We start from the raw sequence: 22,144 nt of genomic DNA, 5'->3' as shown, positions 1-22,144 counted from the left end.
AAAGTGAAAAAAGCCGCTTTTGAGGATAGAGTCCGCAGGAAAGCAGAGAGGGCCAAATGGTCTGGAACATTTGAAGGGGTTCCAGGAGGCAGTGAGAACCAGCATTACTTTTCGCCGCTGGCACCTTTGCTGTGGCAGCAAAAGCTGGACGTTTGTCTTTTTTGCTCCGGAGGCTGCCGAAAGCGAAAACAGGTGCTTTTGAGGATGGAGTCCGCAGGAAAGCAGAGAGGGCCAAATTGTCTGTGGCATTTGAAAGAGTTCCAGGAGGCAGTGAGAACCAGCATTACTTTTCCCGGATGGCACCTTTGCTGTGGCAGCAAAAGCTGGACGTTTGTCTTTTTTGCTCCTGAGGTTGCCAAAAGCGAAAACAGGTGCTTTTGAGGATGGAGTCCGCAAGAAAGCAGAGAGGGCCAAATTGTCTGTGGCATTTGAAAGAGTTCCAGGAGGCAGTGAGAACCAGCATTACTTTTCCCCGCTGGCACCTCTGCTGTGGCAGCAAAAGCTGGACGTTTGTCTTTTTTGCTGCTGAGGATGCCGAAAGCGAAAACAGGTGCTTTTGAGGATGGAGTCCGCAGGAAAGCAGAGAGGGCCAAATTGTCTGTGGCATTTGAAAGAGTTCCAGGAGGCAGTGAGAACCAGCATTACTTTTGCCCGCTGGCACCTTTGCTGTGGCAGAAAACCTGGACGTTTGTCTTTTTTGCTCCGGAGGCTGCCGAAAGCGAAAACAGGTGCTTTTGAGGATGGAGTCCGCAGGAAAGCAGAGAGGGCCAAATTGTCTGTGGCATTTGAAAGAGTTCCAGGAGGCAGTGAGAACCAGCATTACTTTTCCCGGATGGCACCTTTGCTGTGGCAGCAAAAGCTGGACGTTTGTCTTTTTTGCTCCGGAGGCTGCCGAAAGCGAAAACAGGTGCTTTTGAGCATGGAGTCCGCAGGAAAGCAGAGAGGGCCAAATTGTCTGGGGCATTTGAAAGGGTTCCAGGAGGCAGTGAGAACCAGCATTACTTTTGCCCGCTGGCACCTTTGCTGTGGCAGGAAAAGCTGGACGTTTGTCTTTTTTGCTCCGGAGGCTGCCGAAAGCGAAAACAGGTGCTTTTGAGGATGGAGTCCGCAGGAAAGCAGAGAGGGCCAAATTGTCTGTGGCATTTGAAAGAGTTCCAGGAGGCAGTGAGAACCAGCATTACTTTTGCCCGCTGGCACCTTTGCTGTGGCAGGAAAACCTGGACGTTTGTCTTTTTTGCTCCTGAGGTTGCCGAAAGCGAAAACAGGTGCTTTTGAGGATGGAGTCCGCAGGAAAGCAGAGAGGGCCAAATTGTCTGGGGCATTTGAAGAGGTTCCAGGAGGCAATGAGGACCAGCATTACTTTTCCCCGCTGGCACCTTTGCTGTGGCAGCAAAAGCTGGCCGTTTGTCTTTTTACCACCGGAGGGCGCCGAAAGTGAAAAAAGGCGCTTTTGAGGATAGAGTCCGCAGGAAAGCAGAGAGGGCCAAATAGTCTGGGGCATTTGAAGGGGTTCCAGGAGGCAGTGAGAACCAGTATTACTTTTCGCCGCTGGCACCTTTGCTGTGGCTGCAAAATTGGACGTTTGTCTTTTTTGCTCTGGAGGATGCCGAAAGCGAAAACAGGTTCTTTTGAGGATGGAGTCCGCAGGAAAGCAGAGAGGGCCAAATTGTCTGGGGCATTTGAAAGAGTTCCAGGAGGCAGTGAGAACCAGCATTACTTTTCCTAGCTGGCACCTTTGCTGTGGCAGCAAAACCTGGACGTTTGTCTTTTTTGCTCCGGAGGCTGCCGAAAGCGAAAACAGGTGCTTTTGAGGATGGAGTCCGCAGGAAAGCAGAGACGGCCAAATTGTCTGTGGCATTTGAAAGAGTTCCAGGAGGCAGTGAGAACCAGCATTACTTTTCCCGGCTGGCACCTTTGCTGTGGCAGCAAAAGCTGGACGTTTGTCTTTTTACCACCGGAGGGCGCCGAAAGTGAAAAAAGGCGCTTTTGAGGATAGAGTCCGCAGGAAAGCAGAGAGGGCCAAATGGTCTGGAACATTTGAAGGGGTTCCAGGAGGCAGTGAGAACCAGCATTACTTTTCGCCGCTGGCACCTTTGCTGTGGCAGCAAAAGCTGGACGTTTGTCTTTTTTGCTCCGGAGGCTGCCGAAAGCGAAAACAGGTTCTTTTGAGGATGGAGTCCGCAGGAAAGTAGACAGGGCCAAATTGTCTGGGGCATTTGAAAGAGTTCCAGGAGGCAGTGAGAACCAGCATTACTTTTCCCCGCTGGCACCTCTGCTGTGGCAGCAAAAGCTGGATGTTTGTCTTTTTTGCTCCTGAGGATGCCGAAAGCGAAAACAGGTGCTTTTGAGGATGGAGTCCGCAGGAAAGCAGAGAGGGCCAAATTGTCTGGGGCATTTGAAAGAGTTCCAGGAGGCAGTGAGAACCAGCATTACTTTTCCCGGCTGGCACCTTTGCTGTGGCAGCAAAACCTGGACGTTTGTCTTTTTTGCTCCGGAGGTTGCCGAAAGCGAAAACAGGTGCTTTTGAGGATGGAGTCCGCAGGAAAGCAGAGAGGGCCAAATTGTCTGGGGCATTTGAAAGAGTTCCAGGAGGCAGTGAGAAGTAGCATTACTTTTCCCGGCTGGCACCTTTGCTGTGGCAGCAAAAGCTGGACGTTTGTCTTTTTACCACCGGAGGGTGCCGAAAGTGAAAAAAGGCGCTTTTGAGGATAGAGTCCGCAGGAAAGCAGAGAGGGCCAAATTGTCTGTGGCATTTGAAGAGGTTCCAGGAGGCAGTGAGAACCAGCATTACTTTTGCCCGCTGGCACCTTTGCTGTGGCAGGAAAACCTGGACGTTTGTCTTTTTTGCTCCTGAGGTTGCCGAAAGCGAAAACAGGTGCTTTTGAGGATGGAGTCCGCAGGAAAGCAGAGAGGGCCAAATTGTCTGGGGCATTTGAAAGGGTTCCAGGAGGCAGTGAGAACCAGCATTACTTTTGCCCGCTGGCACCTTTGCTGTGGCAGGAAAACCTGGACGTTTGTCTTTTTTGCTCCTGAGGTTGCCGAAAGCGAAAACAGGTGCTTTTGAGGATGGAGTCCGCAGGAAAGCAGAGAGTGCCAAATTGTCTGTGGCATTTGAAGAGGTTCCAGGAGGCAGTGAGAACCAGCATTACTTTTCCCCGCTGGCACCTTTGCTGTGGCAGCAAAAGCTGGACGTTTGTCTTTTTTGCTCCTGAGGTTGCCGAAAGCGAAAACAGGTGCTTTTGAGGATGGAGTCCGCAGGAAAGCAGAGAGGGCCAAATTGTCTGTGGCATTTGAAGAGGTTCCAGGAGGCAATGAGGACCAGCATAACTTTTCCCCGCTGGCACCTTTGCTGTGGCAGCAAAACCTGGACGTTTGTCTTTTTTGCTCTGGAGGCTGCCGAAAGCGAAAACAGGTGCTTTTGAGGATGCAGTCCGCAGGAAAGCAGAGAGGGCCAAATTGTCTGTGGCATTTGAAAGAGTTCCAGGAGGTAGTGAGAACCAGCATTACTTTTCCCCGCTGGCACCTTTGCTGTGGCAGCAAAACCTGGACGTTTGTCTTTTTTGCTCCGGAGGCTGCCGAAAGCGAAAACAGGTGCTTTTGAGGATGGAGTCCGCAGGAAAGCAGAGACGGCCAAATTGTCTGGGGCATTTGAAAGAGTTCCAGGAGGCAGTGAGAACCAGCATTACTTTTCCCGGCTGGCACCTTTGCTGTGGCAGCAAAAGCTGGACGTTTGTCTTTTTTGCTCCGGAGGTTGCCGAAAGCGAAAACAGGTGCTTTTGAGGATGGAGTCCGCAGGAAAGCAGAGAGGGCCAAATTGTCTGTGGCATTTGAAAGGGTTCCAGGAGGCAGTGAGAATCAGCATTACTTTTGCCCGCTGGCACCTTTGCTGTGGCAGGAAAACCTGGACGTTTGTCTTTTTTGCTCCTGAGGTTTCCGAAAGCGAAAACAGGTGCTTTTGAGGATGGAGTCCGCAGGAAAGCAGAGAGGGCCAAATTGTCTGTGGCATTTGAAGAGGTTCCAGGAGGCAATGAGGACCAGCATAACTTTTCCCCGCTGGCACCTTTGCTGTGGCAGCAAAACCTGGACGTTTGTCTTTTTTGCTCTGGAGGCTGCCGAAAGCGAAAACAGGTGCTTTTGAGGATGGAGTCTGCAGGAAAGCAGAGAGGGCCAAATTGTCTGGGGCATTTGAAAGAGTTCCAGGAGGTAGTGAGAAACAGCATTACTTTTCCCCGCTGGCACCTTTGCTGTGGCAGCAAAACCTGGACGTTTGTCTTTTTTGCTCCGGAGGCTGCCGAAAGCGAAAACAGGTGCTTTTGAGGATGGAGTCCGCAGGAAAGCAGAGACGGCCAAATTGTCTGGGGCATTTGAAAGAGTTCCAGGAGGCAGTGAGAACCAGCATTACTTTTCCCGGCTGGCACCTTTGCTGTGGCAGCAAAAGCTGGACGTTTGTCTTTTTTGCTCCGGAGGTTGCCGAAAGCGAAAACAGGTGCTTTTGAGGATGGAGTCCGCAGGAAAGCAGAGACGGCCAAATTGTCTGGGGCATTTGAAAGTGTTCCAGGAGGCAGTGAGAACCAGCATTACTTTTCCCCGCTGGCACCTTTGCTGTGGCAGCAAAAGCTGGACGTTTGTCTTTTTTGCTCCGGAGGTTGCCGAAAGCGAAAACAGGTGCTTTTGAGGATGGAGGCCGCAGGAAAGCAGAGAGTGCCAAATTGTCTGTGGCATTTGAAGAGGTTCCAGGAGGCAATGAGGACCAGCATTACTTTTCCCCGATGGCACCTTTGCTGTGGCAGCAAAAGCTGGACGTTTGTCTTTTTACCACCGGAGGGCGCCGAAAGTGAAAAAAGGCGCTTTTGAGGATAGAGTCCGCAGGAAAGCAGAGAGGGCCAAATGGTCTGGAACATTTGAAGGGGTTCCAGGAGGCAGTGAGAACCAGCATTACTTTTCGCCGCTGGCACCTTTGCTGTGGCAGCAAAAGCTGGACGTTTGTCTTTTTTGCTCCGGAGGCTGCCGAAAGCGAAAACAGGTTCTTTTGAGGATGGAGTCCGCAGGAAAGTAGACAGGGCCAAATTGTCTGTGGCATTTGAAAGGGTTCCAGGAGGCAGTGAGAACCAGCATTACTTTTCCCCGCTGGCACCTTTGCTGTGGCAGCAAAAGCTGGACGTTTGTCTTTTTCGCTCCTGAGGTTGCCGAAAGCGAAAACAGGTGCTTTTGAGGATGGAGTCCGCAGGAAAGCAGAGAGGGCCAAATTGTCTGGGGCATTTGAAAGAGTTCCAGGAGGCCGTGAGAACCAGCATAACTTTTCCCCGCTGGCACCTCTGCTGTGGCAGCAAAAGCTGGACGTTTGTCTTTTTTGCTCCTGAGGATGCCGAAAGCGAAAACAGGTGCTTTTGAGGATGGAGTCCGCAGGAAAGCAGAGAGGGCCAAATTGTCTGGGGCATTTGAAAGAGTTCCAGGAGGCAGTGAGAACCAGCATTACTTTTCCCGGCTGGCACCTTTGCTGTGGCAGCAAAACCTGGACGTTTGTCTTTTTTGCTCCGGAGGTTGCCGAAAGCGAAAACAGGTGCTTTTGAGGATGGAGTCCGCAGGAAAGCAGAGAGGGCCAAATTGTCTGGGGCATTTGAAAGGGTTCCAGGAGGCAGTGAGAACCAGCATTACTTTTGCCCGCTGGCACCTTTGCTGTGGCAGGAAAACCTGGACGTTTGTCTTTTTTGCTCCTGAGGTTTCCGAAAGCAAAAACAGGTGCTTTTGAGGATGGAGTCCGCAGGAAAGCAGAGAGGGCCAAATTGTCTGTGGCATTTGAAGAGGTTCCAGGAGGCAATGAGGACCAGCATTACTTTTCCCCGCTGGCACCTTTGCTGTGGCAGCAAAAGCTGGACGTTTGTCTTTTTACCACCGGAGGGCGCCGAAAGTGAAAACAGGTGCTTTTGAGGATGGAGTCCGCAGGAAAGCAGAGAGGGCCAAATTGTCTGGGGCATTTGAAAGAGTTCCAGGAGGTAGTGAGAACCAGCATTACTTTTCCCCGCTGGCAAGTTTGCTGTGGCAGCAAAAGCTGGACGTTTGTCTTTTTTGCTCCGGAGGCTGCCGAAAGCGAAAACAGGTTCTTTTGAGGATGGAGTCCGCAGGAAAGTAGACAGGGCCAAATTGTCTGTGGCATTTGAAAGGGTTCCAGGAGGCAGTGAGAACCAGCATTACTTTTCCCCGCTGGCACCTTTGCTGTGGCAGCAAAAGCTGGACGTTTGTCTTTTTTGCTCATGAGGTTGCCGAAAGCGAAAAGAGGTACTTTTGAAGATGGAGTCCGCAGGAAAGCAGAGAGGGCCAAATTGTCTGTGGCATTTGAAGAGGTTCCAGGAGGCAATGAGGACCAGCATCACTTTTCCCCGCTGGCACCTTTGCTGTGGCAGCAAAACCTGGACGTTTGTCTTTTTTGCTCTGGAGGCTGCCGAAAGCGAAAACAGGTGCTTTTGAGGATGGAGTCCGCAGGAAAGCAGAGAGGGCCAAATTGTCTGGGGCATTTGAAAGAGTTCCAGGAGGTAGTGAGAACCAGCATTACTTTTCCCCGCTGGCACCTTTGCTGTGGCAGCAAAACCTGGACGTTTGTCTTTTTTGCTCTGGAGGCTGCCGAAAGCGAAAACAGGTGCTTTTGAGGATGGAGTCCGCAGGAAAGCAGAGAGGGCCAAATTGTCTGGGGCATTTGAAAGAGTTCCAGGAGGCAGTGAGAACCAGCATTACTTTTCCCGGCTGGCACCTTTGCTGTGGCAGCAAAAGCTGGACGTTTGTCTTTTTTGCTCCTGAGGTTGCCGAAAGCGAAAACAGGTGCTTTTGAGGATGGAGTCCGCAGGAAAGCAGAGAGGGCCAAATTGTCTGGGGCATTTGAAAGAGTTCCAGGAGGCAGTGAGAACCAGCATTACTTTTCCCGGCTGGCACCTTTGCTGTGGCAGCAAAAGCTGGACGTTTGTCTTTTTTGCTCCGGAGGTTGCCGAAAGCGAAAACAGGTGCTTTTGAGGATGGAGTCCGCAGGAAAGCAGAGACGGCCAAATTGTCTGGGGCATTTGAAAGAGTTCCAGGAGGCAGTGAGAACCAGCATTACTTTTCCCCGCTGGCACATTTGCTGTGGCAGCAAAAGCTGGACGTTTGTCTTTTTTGCTCCGGAGGTTGCCGAAAGCGAAAACAGGTGCTTTTGAGGATGGAGTCCGCAGGAAAGCAGAGAGTGCCAAATTGTCTGTGGCATTTGAAGAGGTTCCAGGAGGCAATGAGGACCAGCATTACTTTTCCCCGATGGCACCTTTGCTGTGGCAGCAAAAGCTGGACGTTTGTCTTTTTACCACCGGAGGGCGCCGAAAGTGAAAAAAGGCGCTTTTGAGGATAGAGTCCGCAGGAAAGCAGAGAGGGCCAAATTGTCTGGAACATTTGAAGGGGTTCCAGGAGGCAGTGAGAACCAGCATTACTTTTCGCCGCTGGCACCTTTGCTGTGGCAGCAAAAGCTGGACGTTTGTCTTTTTTGCTCCTGAGGATGCCGAAAGCGAAAACAGGTGCTTTTGAGGATGGAGTCCGCAGGAAAGTAGACAGGGCCAAATTGTCTGTGGCATTTGAAAGAGTTCCAGGAGGCAGTGAGAACCAGCATAACTTTTCCCCGCTGGCACCTCTGCTGTGGCAGCAAAAGCTGGACGTTTGTCTTTTTCGCTCCTGAGGTTGCCGAAAGCGAAAACAGGTGCTTTTGAGGATGGAGTCCGCAGGAAAGCAGAGAGGGCCAAATTGTCTGGGGCATTTGAAAGAGTTCCAGGAGGCAGTGAGAACCAGCATAACTTTTCCCCGCTGGCACCTCTGCTGTGGCAGCAAAAGCTGGACGTTTGTCTTTTTTGCTCCTGAGGATGCCGAAAGCGAAAACAGGTGCTTTTGAGGATGGAGTCCGCAGGAAAGCAGAGAGGGCCAAATTGTCTGGGGCATTTGAAAGAGTTCCAGGAGGCAGTGAGAACCAGCATTACTTTTCCCGGCTGGCACCTTTGCTGTGGCAGCAAAACCTGGACGTTTGTCTTTTTTGCTCCGGAGGTTGCCGAAAGCGAAAACAGGTGCTTTTGAGGATGGAGTCCGCAGGAAAGCAGAGAGGGCCAAATTGTCTGGGGCATTTGAAAGGGTTCCAGGAGGCAGTGAGAACCAGCATTACTTTTGCCCGCTGGCACCTTTGCTGTGGCAGGAAAACCTGGACGTTTGTCTTTTTTGCTCCTGAGGTTTCCGAAAGCAAAAACAGGTGCTTTTGAGGATGGAGTCCGCAGGAAAGCAGAGAGGGCCAAATTGTCTGTGGCATTTGAAGAGGTTCCAGGAGGCAATGAGGACCAGCATAACTTTTCCCCGCTGGCACCTTTGCTGTGGCAGCAAAAGCTGGACGTTTGTCTTTTTACCACCGGAGGGCGCCGAAAGTGAAAACAGGTGCTTTTGAGGATGGAGTCCGCAGGAAAGCAGAGAGGGCCAAATTGTCTGGGGCATTTGAAAGAGTTCCAGGAGGTAGTGAGAACCAGCATTACTTTTCCCCGCTGGCAAGTTTGCTGTGGCAGCAAAAGCTGGACGTTTGTCTTTTTTGCTCCGGAGGCTGCCGAAAGCGAAAACAGGTTCTTTTGAGGATGGAGTCCGCAGGAAAGTAGACAGGGCCAAATTGTCTGTGGCATTTGAAAGGGTTCCAGGAGGCAGTGAGAACCAGCATTACTTTTCCCCGCTGGCACCTTTGCTGTGGCAGCAAAAGCTGGACGTTTGTCTTTTTTGCTCATGAGGTTGCCGAAAGCGAAAAGAGGTACTTTTGAAGATGGAGTCCGCAGGAAAGCAGAGAGGGCCAAATTGTCTGTGGCATTTGAAGAGGTTCCAGGAGGCAATGAGGACCAGCATCACTTTTCCCCGCTGGCACCTTTGCTGTGGCAGCAAAACCTGGACGTTTGTCTTTTTTGCTCTGGAGGCTGCCGAAAGCGAAAACAGGTGCTTTTGAGGATGGAGTCCGCAGGAAAGCAGAGAGGGCCAAATTGTCTGGGGCATTTGAAAGAGTTCCAGGAGGTAGTGAGAACCAGCATTACTTTTCCCGGCTGGCACCTTTGCTGTGGCAGCAAAACCTGGACGTTTGTCTTTTTTGCTCTGGAGGCTGCCGAAAGCGAAAACAGGTGCTTTTGAGGATGGAGTCCGCAGGAAAGCAGAGAGGGCCAAATTGTCTGGGGCATTTGAAAGAGTTCCAGGAGGCAGTGAGAACCAGCATTACTTTTCCCGGCTGGCACCTTTGCTGTGGCAGCAAAAGCTGGACGTTTGTCTTTTTTGCTCCTGAGGTTGCCGAAAGCGAAAACAGGTGCTTTTGAGGATGGAGTCCGCAGGAAAGCAGAGAGGGCCAAATTGTCTGGGGCATTTGAAAGAGTTCCAGGAGGCAGTGAGAACCAGCATTACTTTTCCCGGCTGGCACCTTTGCTGTGGCAGCAAAAGCTGGACGTTTGTCTTTTTTGCTCCGGAGGTTGCCGAAAGCGAAAACAGGTGCTTTTGAGGATGGAGTCCGCAGGAAAGCAGAGACGGCCAAATTGTCTGGGGCATTTGAAAGAGTTCCAGGAGGCAGTGAGAACCAGCATTACTTTTCCCCGCTGGCACATTTGCTGTGGCAGCAAAAGCTGGACGTTTGTCTTTTTTGCTCCGGAGGTTGCCGAAAGCGAAAACAGGTGCTTTTGAGGATGGAGTCCGCAGGAAAGCAGAGAGTGCCAAATTGTCTGTGGCATTTGAAGAGGTTCCAGGAGGCAATGAGGACCAGCATTACTTTTCCCCGATGGCACCTTTGCTGTGGCAGCAAAAGCTGGACGTTTGTCTTTTTACCACCGGAGGGCGCCGAAAGTGAAAAAAGGCGCTTTTGAGGATAGAGTCCGCAGGAAAGCAGAGAGGGCCAAATTGTCTGGAACATTTGAAGGGGTTCCAGGAGGCAGTGAGAACCAGCATTACTTTTCGCCGCTGGCACCTTTGCTGTGGCAGCAAAAGCTGGACGTTTGTCTTTTTTGCTCCTGAGGATGCCGAAAGCGAAAACAGGTGCTTTTGAGGATGGAGTCCGCAGGAAAGTAGACAGGGCCAAATTGTCTGTGGCATTTGAAAGAGTTCCAGGAGGCAGTGAGAACCAGCATAACTTTTCCCCGCTGGCACCTCTGCTGTGGCAGCAAAAGCTGGACGTTTGTCTTTTTTGCTCCTGAGGATGCCGAAAGCGAAAACAGGTGCTTTTGAGGATGGAGTCCGCAGGAAAGCAGAGAGGGCCAAATTGTCTGGGGCATTTGAAAGAGTTCCAGGAGGCAGTGAGAACCAGCATTACTTTTCCCGGCTGGCACCTTTGCTGTGGCAGCAAAACCTGGACGTTTGTCTTTTTTGCTCCGGAGGTTGCCGAAAGCGAAAACAGGTGCTTTTGAGGATGGAGTCCGCAGGAAAGCAGAGAGGGCCAAATTGTCTGGGGCATTTGAAAGGGTTCCAGGAGGCAGTGAGAACCAGCATTACTTTTGCCCGCTGGCACCTTTGCTGTGGCAGGAAAACCTGGACGTTTGTCTTTTTTGCTCCTGAGTTTTCCGAAAGCAAAAACAGGTGCTTTTGAGGATGGAGTCCGCAGGAAAGCAGAGAGGGCCAAATTGTCTGTGGCATTTGAAGAGGTTCCAGGAGGCAATGAGGACCAGCATAACTTTTCCCCGCTGGCACCTTTGCTGTGGCAGCAAAAGCTGGACGTTTGTCTTTTTACCACCGGAGGGCGCCGAAAGTGAAAACAGGTGCTTTTGAGTATGGAGTCCGCAGGAAAGCAGAGAGGGCCAAATTGTCTGGGGCATTTGAAAGAGTTCCAGGAGGTAGTGAGAACCAGCATTACTTTTCCCCGCTGGCACCTTTGCTGTGGCAGCAAAAGCTGGACGTTTGTCTTTTTTGCTCCGGAGGCTGCCGAAAGCGAAAACAGGTTCTTTTGAGGATGGAGTCCGCAGGAAAGTAGACAGGGCCAAATTGTCTGTGGCATTTGAAAGGGTTCCAGGAGGCAGTGAGAACCAGCATTACTTTTCCCCGCTGGCACCTTTGCTGTGGCAGCAAAAGCTGGACGTTTGTCTTTTTTGCTCATGAGGTTGCCGAAAGCGAAAAGAGGTACTTTTGAGGATGGAGTCCGCAGGAAAGCAGAGAGGGCCAAATTGTCTGTGGCATTTGAAGAGGTTCCAGGAGGCAATGAGGACCAGCATCACTTTTCCCCGCTGGCACCTTTGCTGTGGCAGCAAAACCTGGACGTTTGTCTTTTTTGCTCTGGAGGCTGCCGAAAGCGAAAACAGGTGCTTTTGAGGATGGAGTCCGCAGGAAAGCAGAGAGGGCCAAATTGTCTGGGGCATTTGAAAGAGTTCCAGGAGGTAGTGAGAACCAGCATTACTTTTCCCCGCTGGCACCTTTGCTGTGGCAGCAAAACCTGGACGTTTGTCTTTTTTGCTCTGGAGGCTGCCGAAAGCGAAAACAGGTGCTTTTGAGGATGGAGTCCGCAGGAAAGCAGAGAGGGCCAAATTGTCTGGGGCATTTGAAAGAGTTCCAGGAGGCAGTGAGAACCAGCATTACTTTTCCCGGCTGGCACCTTTGCTGTGGCAGCAAAAGCTGGACGTTTGTCTTTTTACCACCGGAGGGTGCCGAAAGTGAAAAAAGGCGCTTTTGAGGATAGAGTCCGCAGGAAAGCAGAGAGGGCCAAATTGTCTGTGACATTTGAAGAGGTTCCAGGAGGCAGTGAGAACCAGCATTACTTTTCCCCGCTGGCACCTTTGCTGTGGCAGCAAAAGCTGGACGTTTGTCTTTTTTGCTCCTGAGGTTGCCGAAAGTGAAAACAGGTGCTTTTGAGGATGGAGTCCGCAGGAAAGCAGAGAGGGCCAAATTGTCTGGGGCATTTGAAAGGGTTCCAGGAGGCAGTGAGAACCAGCATTACTTTTGCCCGCTGGCTCCTTTGCTGTGGCAGGAAAACCTGGACGTTTGTCTATTTTGCTCCGGAGGTTGCCGAAAGCGAAAACAGGTGCTTTTGAGGATGGAGTCCGCAGGAAAGCAGAGAGTGCCAAATTGTCTGTGGCATTTGAAGAGGTTCCAGGAGGCAGTGAGAACCAGCATTACTTTTGCCCGCTGGCACCTTTGCTGTGGCAGGAAAACCTGGACGTTTGTCTTTTTTGCTCCTGAGGTTGCCGAAAGCGAAAACAGGTGCTTTTGAGGATGGAGTCCGCAGGAAAGCAGAGAGGGCCAAATTGTCTGTGGCATTTGAAGAGGTTCCAGGAGGCAATGAGGACCAGCATAACTTTTCCCCGCTGGCACCTTTGCTGTGGCAGCAAAACCTGGACGTTTGTCTTTTTTGCTCTGGAGGCTGCCGAAAGCGAAAACAGGTGCTTTTGAGGATGGAGTCTGCAGGAAAGCAGAGAGGGCCAAATTGTCTGGGGCATTTGAAAGAGTTCCAGGAGGTAGTGAGAACCAGCATTACTTTTCCCCGCTGGCACCTTTGCTGTGGCAGCAAAACCTGGACGTTTGTCTTTTTTGCTCCGGAGGCTGCCGAAAGCGAAAACAGGTGCTTTTGAGGATGGAGTCCGCAGGAAAGCAGAGAGGGCCAAATTGTCTGGGGCATTTGAAAGAGTTCCAGGAGGCAGTGAGAACCAGCATTACTTTTCCCGGCTGGCACCTTTGCTGTGGCAGCAAAACCTGGACGTTTGTCTTTTTTGCTCCGGAGGCTGCCGAAAGCGAAAACAGGTGCTTTTGAGGATGGAGTCCGCAGGAAAGCAGAGAGGGCCAAATTGTCTGTGGCATTTGAAAGGGTTCCAGGAGGCAGTGAGAACCAGCATTACTTTTGCCCGCTGGCACCTTTGCTGTGGCAGGAAAACCTGGACGTTTGTCTTTTTTGCTCCTGAGGTTGCCGAAAGCGAAAACAGGTGCTTTTGAGGATGGAGTCCGCAGGAAAGCAGAGAGGGCCAAATTGTCTGTGGCATTTGAAGAGGTTCCAGGAGGCAATGAGGACCAGCATAACTTTTCCCCGCTGGCACCTTTGCTGTGGCAGCAAAACCTGGACGTTTGTCTTTTTTGCTCTGGAGGCTGCCGAAAGCGAAAACAGGTGCTTTTGAGGATGGAGTCCGCAGGAAAGCAGAGACGGCCAAATTGTCTGGGGCATTTGAAAGAGTTCCAGGAGGCAGTGAGAACCAGCATTACTTTTCCCGGCTGGCACCTTTGCTGTGGCAGCAAAAGCTGGACGTTTGTCTTTTTTGCTCCGGAGGCTGCCGAAAGCGAAAACAGGTGCTTTTGAGGATGGAGTCCGCAGGAAAGCAGAGACGGCCAAATTGTCTGGGGCATTTGAAAGAGTTCCAGGAGGCAGTGAGAACCAGCATTACTTTTCCCCGCTGGCACCTTTGCTGTGGCAGCAAAAGCTGGACGTTTGTCTTTTTTGCTCCGGAGGTTGCCGAAAGCGAAAACAGGTGCTTTTGAGGATGGAGTCCGCAGGAAAGCAGAGAGTGCCAAATTGTCTGTGGCATTTGAAGAGGTTCCAGGAGGCAATGAGGACCAGCATTACTTTTCCCCGATGGCACCTTTGCTGTGGCAGCAAAAGCTGGACGTTTGTCTTTTTACCACCGGAGGGCGCCGAAAGTGAAAAAAGGCGCTTTTGAGGATAGAGTCCGCAGGAAAGCAGAGAGGGCCAAATGGTCTGGAACATTTGAAGGGGTTCCAGGAGGCAGTGAGAACCAGCATTACTTTTCGCCGCTGGCACCTTTGCTGTGACAGCAAAAGCTGGACGTTTGTCTTTTTTGCTCCGGAGGCTGCCGAAAGCGAAAACAGGTGCTTTTGAGGATGGAGTCCGCAGGAAAGCAGAGAGGGCCAAATTGTCTGTGGCATTTGAAGAGGTTCCAGGAGGCATTGAGGACCAGCATCACTTTTCCCGGCTGGCACCTTTGCTGTGGCAGCAAAACCTGGACGTTTGTCTTTTTTGCTCCTGAGGTTGCCGAGAGCGAAAACAGGTGCTTTTGAGGATGGAGTCCGCAGAAAAGCAGAGAGGGCCAAATTGTCAGTGGCTTTTGAAGAGGTTCCAGGAGGCAATGAGGACCAGCATCACTTTTCCCCGCTGGCACCTTTGCTGTGGCAGCAAAACCTGGACGTTTGTCTTTTTTGCTCCTGAGGCTGCCGAAAGCGAAAACAGGTGCTTTTGAGGATGGAGTCCGCAGGAAAGCAGAGAGGGCCAAATTGTCTGTGGCATTTGAAAGAGTTCCAGGAGGCAGTGAGAACCAGCATTACTTTTCCCCGCTGGAACCTCTGCTGTGGCAACAAAAGCTGGACGTTTGTCTTTTTTGCTCCTGAGGATGCCGAAAGCGAAAACAGGTGCTTTTGAGGATGGAGTCCGCAGGAAAGCAGAGAGGGCCAAATTGTCTGTGGCATTTGAAGAGGTTCCAGGAGGCAATGAGGACCAGCATCACTTTTCCCCGCTGGCACCTTTGCTGTGGCAGCAAAAGCTGGACGTTTGTCCTTTTTGCTCCTGAGGTTGCCGAAAGCGAAAACAGGTACTTTTGAGGATGGAGTCCGCAGGAAAGCAGAGAGGGCCAAATTGTCTGTGGCATTTTAAGAAGTTCCAGGACGCAGTGAGAACCAGCATTACTTTTGCCCGCTGGCACCTTTGCTGTGGCAGCAAAAGCTGGACGTTTGTCTTTTTCGCTCCGGAGGCTGCCGAAAGCGAAAACAGGTGCTTTTGAGGATGGAGTCCGCAGGAAAGCAGAGAGGGCCAAATTGTCTGGGGCATTTGAAGAGGTTCCAGGACGCAGTGAGAACCAGCATTACTTTTTCCCGCTGGCACCTTTGCTGTGGCAGCAAAACCTGGACGTTTGTCTTTTTTGCTCCGGAGGCTGCCGAAAGCGAAAACAGGTGCTTTTGAGGATGGAGTCCGCAGGAAAGCAGAGAGGGCCAAATTGTCTGTGGCATTTGAAGAGGTTCCAGGACGCAGTGAGAACCAGCATTACTTTTCCCCGCTGGCACCTTTGCTGTGGCAGCAAAAGCTGGACGTTTGTCTTTTTTGCTCCGGAGGCTGCCGAAAGCGAAAACAGGTGCTTTTGAGGATGGAGTCCGCAGGAAAGCAGAGAGGGCCAAATTGTCTGTGGTTTTTAAGAGGTTCCAGGAGGCAATGAGGACCAGCATTACTTTTGCCCGCTGGAACCTCTGCTGTGGAAGCAAAAGCTGGACGTTTGTCTTTTTTGCTCCTGAGGTTGCCGAAAGCGAAAACAGGTGCTTTTGAGGATGGAGTCCGCAGGAAAGCAGAGAGGGCCAAATTGTCTGTGGCATTTGAAGAGGTTCCAGGAGGCAATGAGGACCAGCATCACTTTTCCCGGCTGGCACCTTTGCTGTGGCAGCAAAACCTGGACGTTTGTCTTTTTTGCTCCTGAGGTTGCCGAGAGCGAAAACAGGTGCTTTTGAGGATGGAGTCCGCAGAAAAGCAGAGAGGGCCAAATTGTCTGTGGCTTTTGAAGAGGTTCCAGGAGGCAATGAGGACCAGCATCACTTTTCCCCGCTGGCACCTTTGCTGTGGCAGGAAAAGCTGGACGTTTGTCTTTTTTGCTCCTGAGGATGCCGAAAGCGAAAACAGGTGCTTTTGAGGATGGAGTCCGCAGGAAAGCAGAGAGGGCCAAATTGTCTGTGGCATTTGAAAGAGTTCCAGGAGGTAGTGAGAACCAGCATTACTTTTCCCCGCTGGAACCTCTGCTGTGGCAACAAAAGCTGGACGTTTGTCTTTTTTGCTCCTGAGGATGCCGAAAGCGAAAACAGGTGCTTTTGAGGATGGAGTCCGCAGGAAAGCAGAGAGGGCCAAATTGTCTGTGGCATTTGAAGAGGTTCCAGGAGGCAATGAGGACCAGCATCACTTTTCCCCGCTGGCACCTTTGCTGTGGCAGCAAAAGCTGGACGTTTGTCCTTTTTGCTCCTGAGGTTGCCGAAAGCGAAAACAGGTACTTTTGAGGATGGAGTCCGCAGGAAAGCAGAGAGGGCCAAATTGTCTGTGGCATTTGAAGAAGTTCCAGGACGCAGTGAGAACCAGCATTACTTTTGCCCGCTGGCACCTTTGCTGTGGCAGCAAAACCTGGACGTTTGTCTTTTTTGCTCCTGAGGCTGCCGAAAGCGAAAACAGGTGCTTTTGAGGATGGAGTCCGCAGGAAAGCAGAGAGGGCCAAATTGTCTGGGGCATTTGAAGAGGTTCCAGGAGGCAATGAGGACCAGCATCACTTTTCCCCGCTGGCACGTTTGCTGTGGCAGCAAAAGCTGGACGTTTGTCTTTTTTGCTCCTGAGGTTGACGAAAGCGAAAACAGGTGCTTTTGAGGATGGAGTCCGCAGGAAAGCAGAGAGGGCCAAATTATCTGTGGCATTTGAAGAGGTTCCAGGAGGCAATGAGGACCAGCATCACTTTTCCCCGCTGGCACCTTTGCTGTGGCAGCAAAACCTGGACGTTTGTCTTTTTTGCTCCTGAGGTTGCCGAAAGCGAAAACAGGTGCTTTTGAGGATGGAGTCCGCAGGAAAGCAGAGAGGGTCAAATTGTCTGTGGCATTTGATAAGGTTCCAGGAGGCAATGAGGACCAGCATTACTTTTCCCCGCTGGCACCTTTGCTGTGGCAGCAAAAGCTGGACGTTTGTCTTTTTTGCTCCGGAGGCTGCCGAGAGCGAAAACAGGTGCTTTTGAGGATGGAGTCCGCAGGAAAGCAGAGAGGGCCAAATTGTCTGGGGCATTTGAAGAGGTTCCAGGACGCAGTGAGAACCAGCATTACTTTTCCCCGCTGGCACCTTTGCTGTGGCAGCAAAAGCTGGACGTTTGTCTTTTTTGCTCCGGAGGCTGCCGAAAGCGAAAACAGGTGCTTTTGAGGATGGAGTCCGCAGGAAAGCAGAGAGGGCCAAATTGTCTGTGGCATTTGAAGAGGTTCCAGGACGCAGTGAGAACCAGCATTACTTTTCCCCGCTGGCACCTTTGCTGTGGCAGCAAAAGCTGGACGTTTGTCTTTTTTGCTCCTGAGGTTGCCGAAAGCGAAAACAGGTGCTTTTGAGGATGGAGTCCGCAGGAAAGCAGAGAGGGCCAAATTGTCTGTGGCATTTGAAGAGGTTCCAGGAGGCAATGAGGACCAGCATCACTTTTCCCGGCTGGCACCTTTGCTGTGGCAGCAAAACCTGGACGTTTGTCTTTTTTGCTCCTGAGGTTGCCGAGAGCGAAAACAGGTGCTTTTGAGGATGGAGTCCGCAGAAAAGCAGAGAGGGCCAAATTGTCTGTGGCTTTTGAAGAGGTTCCAGGAGGCAATGAGGACCAGCATCACTTTTCCCTGCTGGCACCTTTGCTGTGGCAGCAAAAGCTGGACGTTTGTCTTTTTTGCTCCTGAGGTTGCCGAAAGCGAAAACAGGTGCTTTTGAGGATGGAGTCCGCAGGAAAGCAGAGAGGGCCAAATTGTCTGTGTCATTTGATAAGGTTCCAGGAGGCAATGAGGACCAGCATTACTTTTCCCCGCTGGCACCTTTGCTGTGGCAGCAAAACCTGGACGTTTGTCTTTTTTGCTCCTGAGGCTGCCGAAAGCGAAAACAGGTGCTTTTGAGGATGGAGTCCGCAGGAAAGCAGAGAGGGCCAAATAGTCTGGGGCATTTGAAAGGGTTCCAGGAGGCAGTGAGAACCAGCATTACTTTTCACCGCTGGCACCTTTGCTGTGGCAGCAAAAGCTGGACGTTTGTTTTTTTGCTCTGGAGGTTGCCGAAAGCGAAAACAGGTGCTTTTGAGGATGGAGTCCGCAGGAAAGCAGAGAGGGCCAAATTGTCTGTGGCATTTGAAGAGGTTCCAGGACGCAGTGAGAACCAGCATTACTTTTGCCCGCTGGCACCTTTGCTGTGGCAGCAAAAGCTGGACGTTTGTCTTTTTTGCTCCGGAGGCTGCCGAAAGCGAAAACAGGTGCTTTTGAGGATGGAGTCCGCAGGAAAGCAGAGAGGGCCAAATTGTCTGTGGCATTTGAAAGAGTTCCAGGAGGCAGTGAGAACCAGCATTACTTTTCCCGGCTGGCACCTTTGCTGTGGCAGCAAAACCTGGACGTTTGTCTTTTTTGCTCCTGAGGTTGCCGAAAGCGAAAACATGTGCTTTTGAGGATGGAGTCCGCAGGAAAGCAGAGAGGGCCAAATTGCCTGTGGATTTGAAGAGGTTCCAGGAGGCAATGAGGACCAGCATTACTTTTCCCCGATGGCACCTTTGCTGTGGCAGCAAAAGCTGGACGTTTGTCTTTTTACCACCGGAGGGCGCCGAAACTGAAAAAAGGCGCTTTTGAGGATGGAGTCCGCAGGAAAGCAGAGACGGCCAAATTGTCTGGGGCATTTGAAAGAGTTCCAGGAGGCAGTGAGAACCAGCATTACTTTTCCCCGCTGGCACCTCTGCTGTGGCAGCAAAAGCTGGACGTTTGTCTTTTTTGCTCCTGAGGCTGCCGAAAGCGAAAACAGGTGCTTTTGAGGATGGAGTCCGCAGGAAAGCAGAGAGGGCCAAATTGTCTGGGGCATTTGAAAGAGTTCCAGGAGGCAGTGAGAACCAGCATTACTTTTCCCGGCTGGCACCTTTGCTGTGGCAGCAAAACCTGGACGTTTGTCTTTTTTGCTCCGGAGGCTGCCGAAAGCGAAAACAGGTGCTTTTGAGGATGGAGTCCGCAGGAAAGCAGAGAGGGCCAAATTGTCTGTGGCATTTGAAGAGGTTCCAGGACGCAGTGAGAACCAGCATTACTTTTCCCCGCTGGCACCTTTGCTGTGGCAGCAAAAGCTGGACGTTTGTCTTTTTTGCTCCTGAGGTTGCCGAAAGCGAAAACAGGTGCTTTTGAGGATGGAGTCCGCAGGAAAGCAGAGAGGGCCAAATTGTCTGTGGCATTTGAAGAGGTTCCAGGAGGCAATGAGGACCAGCATCACTTTTCCCCGCTGGCACCTTTGCTGTGGCAGCAAAAGCTGGACGTTTGTCTTTTTTGCTCCTGAGGTTGCCGAGAGCGAAAACAGGTGCTTTTGAGGATGGAGTCCGCAGAAAAGCAGAGAGGGCCAAATTGTCTGTGGCTTTTGAAGAGGTTCCAGGAGGCAATGAGGACCAGCATCACTTTTCCCTGCTGGCACCTTTGCTGTGGCAGCAAAAGCTGGACGTTTGTCTTTTTTGCTCCTGAGGTTGCCGAAAGCGAAAACAGGTGCTTTTGAGGATGGAGTCCGCAGGAAAGCAGAGAGGGCCAAATTGTCTGTGGCATTTGAAGAGGTTCCAGGACGCAGTGAGAACCAGCATTACTTTTTTTAGCTGGCACCTTTGCTGTGGCAGCAAAAGCTGGACGTTTGTCTTTTTTGCTCCGGAGGCTGCCGAAAGCGAAAACAGGTGCTTTTGAGGATGGAGTCCGCAGGAAAGCAGAGAGGGCCAAATTGTCTGTGGCATTTGAAAGAGTTCCAGGAGGCAGTGAGAACCAGCATTACTTTTCCCGGCTGGCACCTTTGCTGTGGCAGCAAAACCTGGACGTTTGTCTTTTTTGCTCCTGAGGTTGCCGAAAGCGAAAACATGTGCTTTTGAGGATGGAGTCCGCAGGAAAGCAGAGAGGGCCAAATTGCCTGTGGATTTGAAGAGGTTCCAGGAGGCAATGAGGACCAGCATTACTTTTCCCCGATGGCACCTTTGCTGTGGCAGCAAAAGCTGGACGTTTGTCTTTTTACCACCGGAGGGCGCCGAAACTGAAAAAAGGCGCTTTTGAGGATGGAGTCCGCAGGAAAGCAGAGACGGCCAAATTGTCTGGGGCATTTGAAAGAGTTCCAGGAGGCAGTGAGAACCAGCATTACTTTTCCCCGCTGGCACCTCTGCTGTGGCAGCAAAAGCTGGACGTTTGTCTTTTTTGCTCCTGAGGCTGCCGAAAGCGAAAACAGGTGCTTTTGAGGATGGAGTCCGCAGGAAAGCAGAGAGGGCCAAATTGTCTGGGGCATTTGAAAGAGTTCCAGGAGGCAGTGAGAACCAGCATTACTTTTCCCGGCTGGCACCTTTGCTGTGGCAGCAAAACCTGGACGTTTGTCTTTTTTGCTCCGGAGGCTGCCGAAAGCGAAAACAGGTGCTTTTGAGGATGGAGTCCGCAGGAAAGCAGAGAGGGCCAAATTGTCTGGGGCATTTGAAAGAGTTCCAGGAGGCAGTGAGAACCAGCATTACTTTTCCCCGCTGGCACCTTTGCTGTGGCAGCAAAAGCTGGACGTTTGTCTTTTTTGCTCCGGAGGCTGCCGAAAGCGAAAACAGGTGCTTTTGAGGATGGAGTCCGCAGGAAAGCAGAGAGGGCCAAATTGTCTGTGGCATTTGAAAGGGTTCCAGGAGGCAGTGAGAACCAGCATTACTTTTGCCCGATGGCACCTTTGCTGTGGCAGGAAAACCTGGACGTTTGTCTTTTTTGCTCCTGAGGCTGCCGAAAGCGAAAACAGGTGCTTTTGAGGATGGAGTCCGCAGGAAAGCAGAGAGGGCCAAATTGTCTGGGGCATTTGAAAGAGTTCCAGGAGGTAGTGAGAAACAGCATTACTTTTCCCCGCTGGCACCTTTGCTGTGGCAGCAAAACCTGGACGTTTGTCTTTTTTGCTCTGGAGGCTGCCGAAAGCGAAAACAGGTGCTTTTGAGGATGGAGTCCGCAGGAAAGCAGAGAGGGCCAAATTGTCTGGGGCATTTGAAGAGGTGCCAGGAGGCAATGAGGACCAGCATTACTTTTCCCCGCTGGCACCTCTGCTGTGGCAGCAAAAGCTGGACGTTTGTCTTTTTACCACCGGAGGGCGCCGAAAGTGAAAAAAGGCGCTTTTGAGGATAGAGTCCGCAGGAAAGCAGAGAGGGCCAAATGGTCTGGGGCATTTGAAGGGGTTCCAGGAGGCAGTGAGAACCAGCATTACTTTTCGCCGCTGGCACCTTTGCTGTGGCTGCAAAAGCTGGACGTTTGTCTTTTTTGCTCCTGAGGTTGCCTAAAGCGAAAACAGGTGCTTTTGAGGATGGAGTCCGCAGGAAAGCAGAGAGGGCCAAATTGTCTGTGGCATTTGAAGAGGTTCCAGGAGGCAATGAGGACCAGCATTACTTTTCCCCGCTGGCACCTTTGCTGTGGCAGCAAAAGCTGGACGTTTGTCTTTTTTGCTCCGGAGGCTGCCGAAAGCGAAAACAGGTGCTTTTGAGGATGGAGTCCGCAGGAAAGCAGAGAGGGCCAAATTGTCTGTGGCATTTGAAAGAGTTCCAGGAGGCAGTGAGAACCAGCATTACTTTTGCCCGCTGGCACCTTTGCTGTGGCAGCAAAAGCTGGACGTTTGTCTTTTTTGCTCCGGAGGCTGCCGAAAGCGAAAACAGGTGCTTTTGAGGATGCAGTCCGCAGGAAAGCAGAGAGGGCCAAATTGTCTGGGGCATTTGAAAGAGTTCCAGGAGGCAGTGAGAACCAGCATTACTTTTGCCCGCTGGTACCTTTGCTGTGGCAGCAAAACCTGGACGTTTGTCTTTTTTGCTCCGGAGGCTGCCGAAAGCGAAAACAGGTGCTTTTGAGGATGGAGTCCGCAGGAAAGCAGAGAGGGCCAAATTGTCTGTGGCATTTGAAAGAGTTCCAGGAGGCAGTGAGAACCAGCATTACTTTTCCTGGCTGGCACCTTTGCTGTGGCAGCAAAAGCTGGACGTTTGTCTTTTTTGCTCCGGAGGCTGCCGAAAGCGAAAACAGGTGCTTTTGAGGATGCAGTCCGCAGGAAAGCAGAGAGGGCCAAATTGTCTGGGGCATTTGAAAGAGTTCCAGGAGGCAGTGAGAACCAGCATTACTTTTGCCCGCTGGCACCTTCGCTGTGGCAGCAAAAGCTGGACGTTTGTCTTTTTTGCTCCGGAGGCTGCCGAATGTGAAAACAGGTGCTTTTGAGGATGGAGTCCGCAGGAAAGCAGAGAGGGCCAAATTGTCTGTGGCATTTGAAGAGGTTCCAGGAGGCAATGAGGACCAGCATAACTTTTCCCCGCTGGCACCTTTGCTGTGGCAGCAAAAGCTGGACGTTTGTCTTTTTTGCTCCGGAGGCTGCCGAAAGCGAAAACAGGTGCTTTTGAGGATGGAGTCCGCAGGAAAGCAGAGAGGGCCAAATAGTCTGTGGCATTTGAAAGGGTTCCAGGAGGCAGTGAGAACCAGCATTACTTTTCCCGGCTGGCACCTTTGCTGT

The sequence above is a fragment of the Vanellus vanellus genome (genome assembly GCF_965231255.1).
Source record: "Vanellus vanellus genome assembly, chromosome: 11".
Lineage (NCBI taxonomy): Eukaryota > Metazoa > Chordata > Aves > Charadriiformes > Charadriidae > Vanellus > Vanellus vanellus.
Note: the sequence above shows the minus strand (reverse complement) of the source record.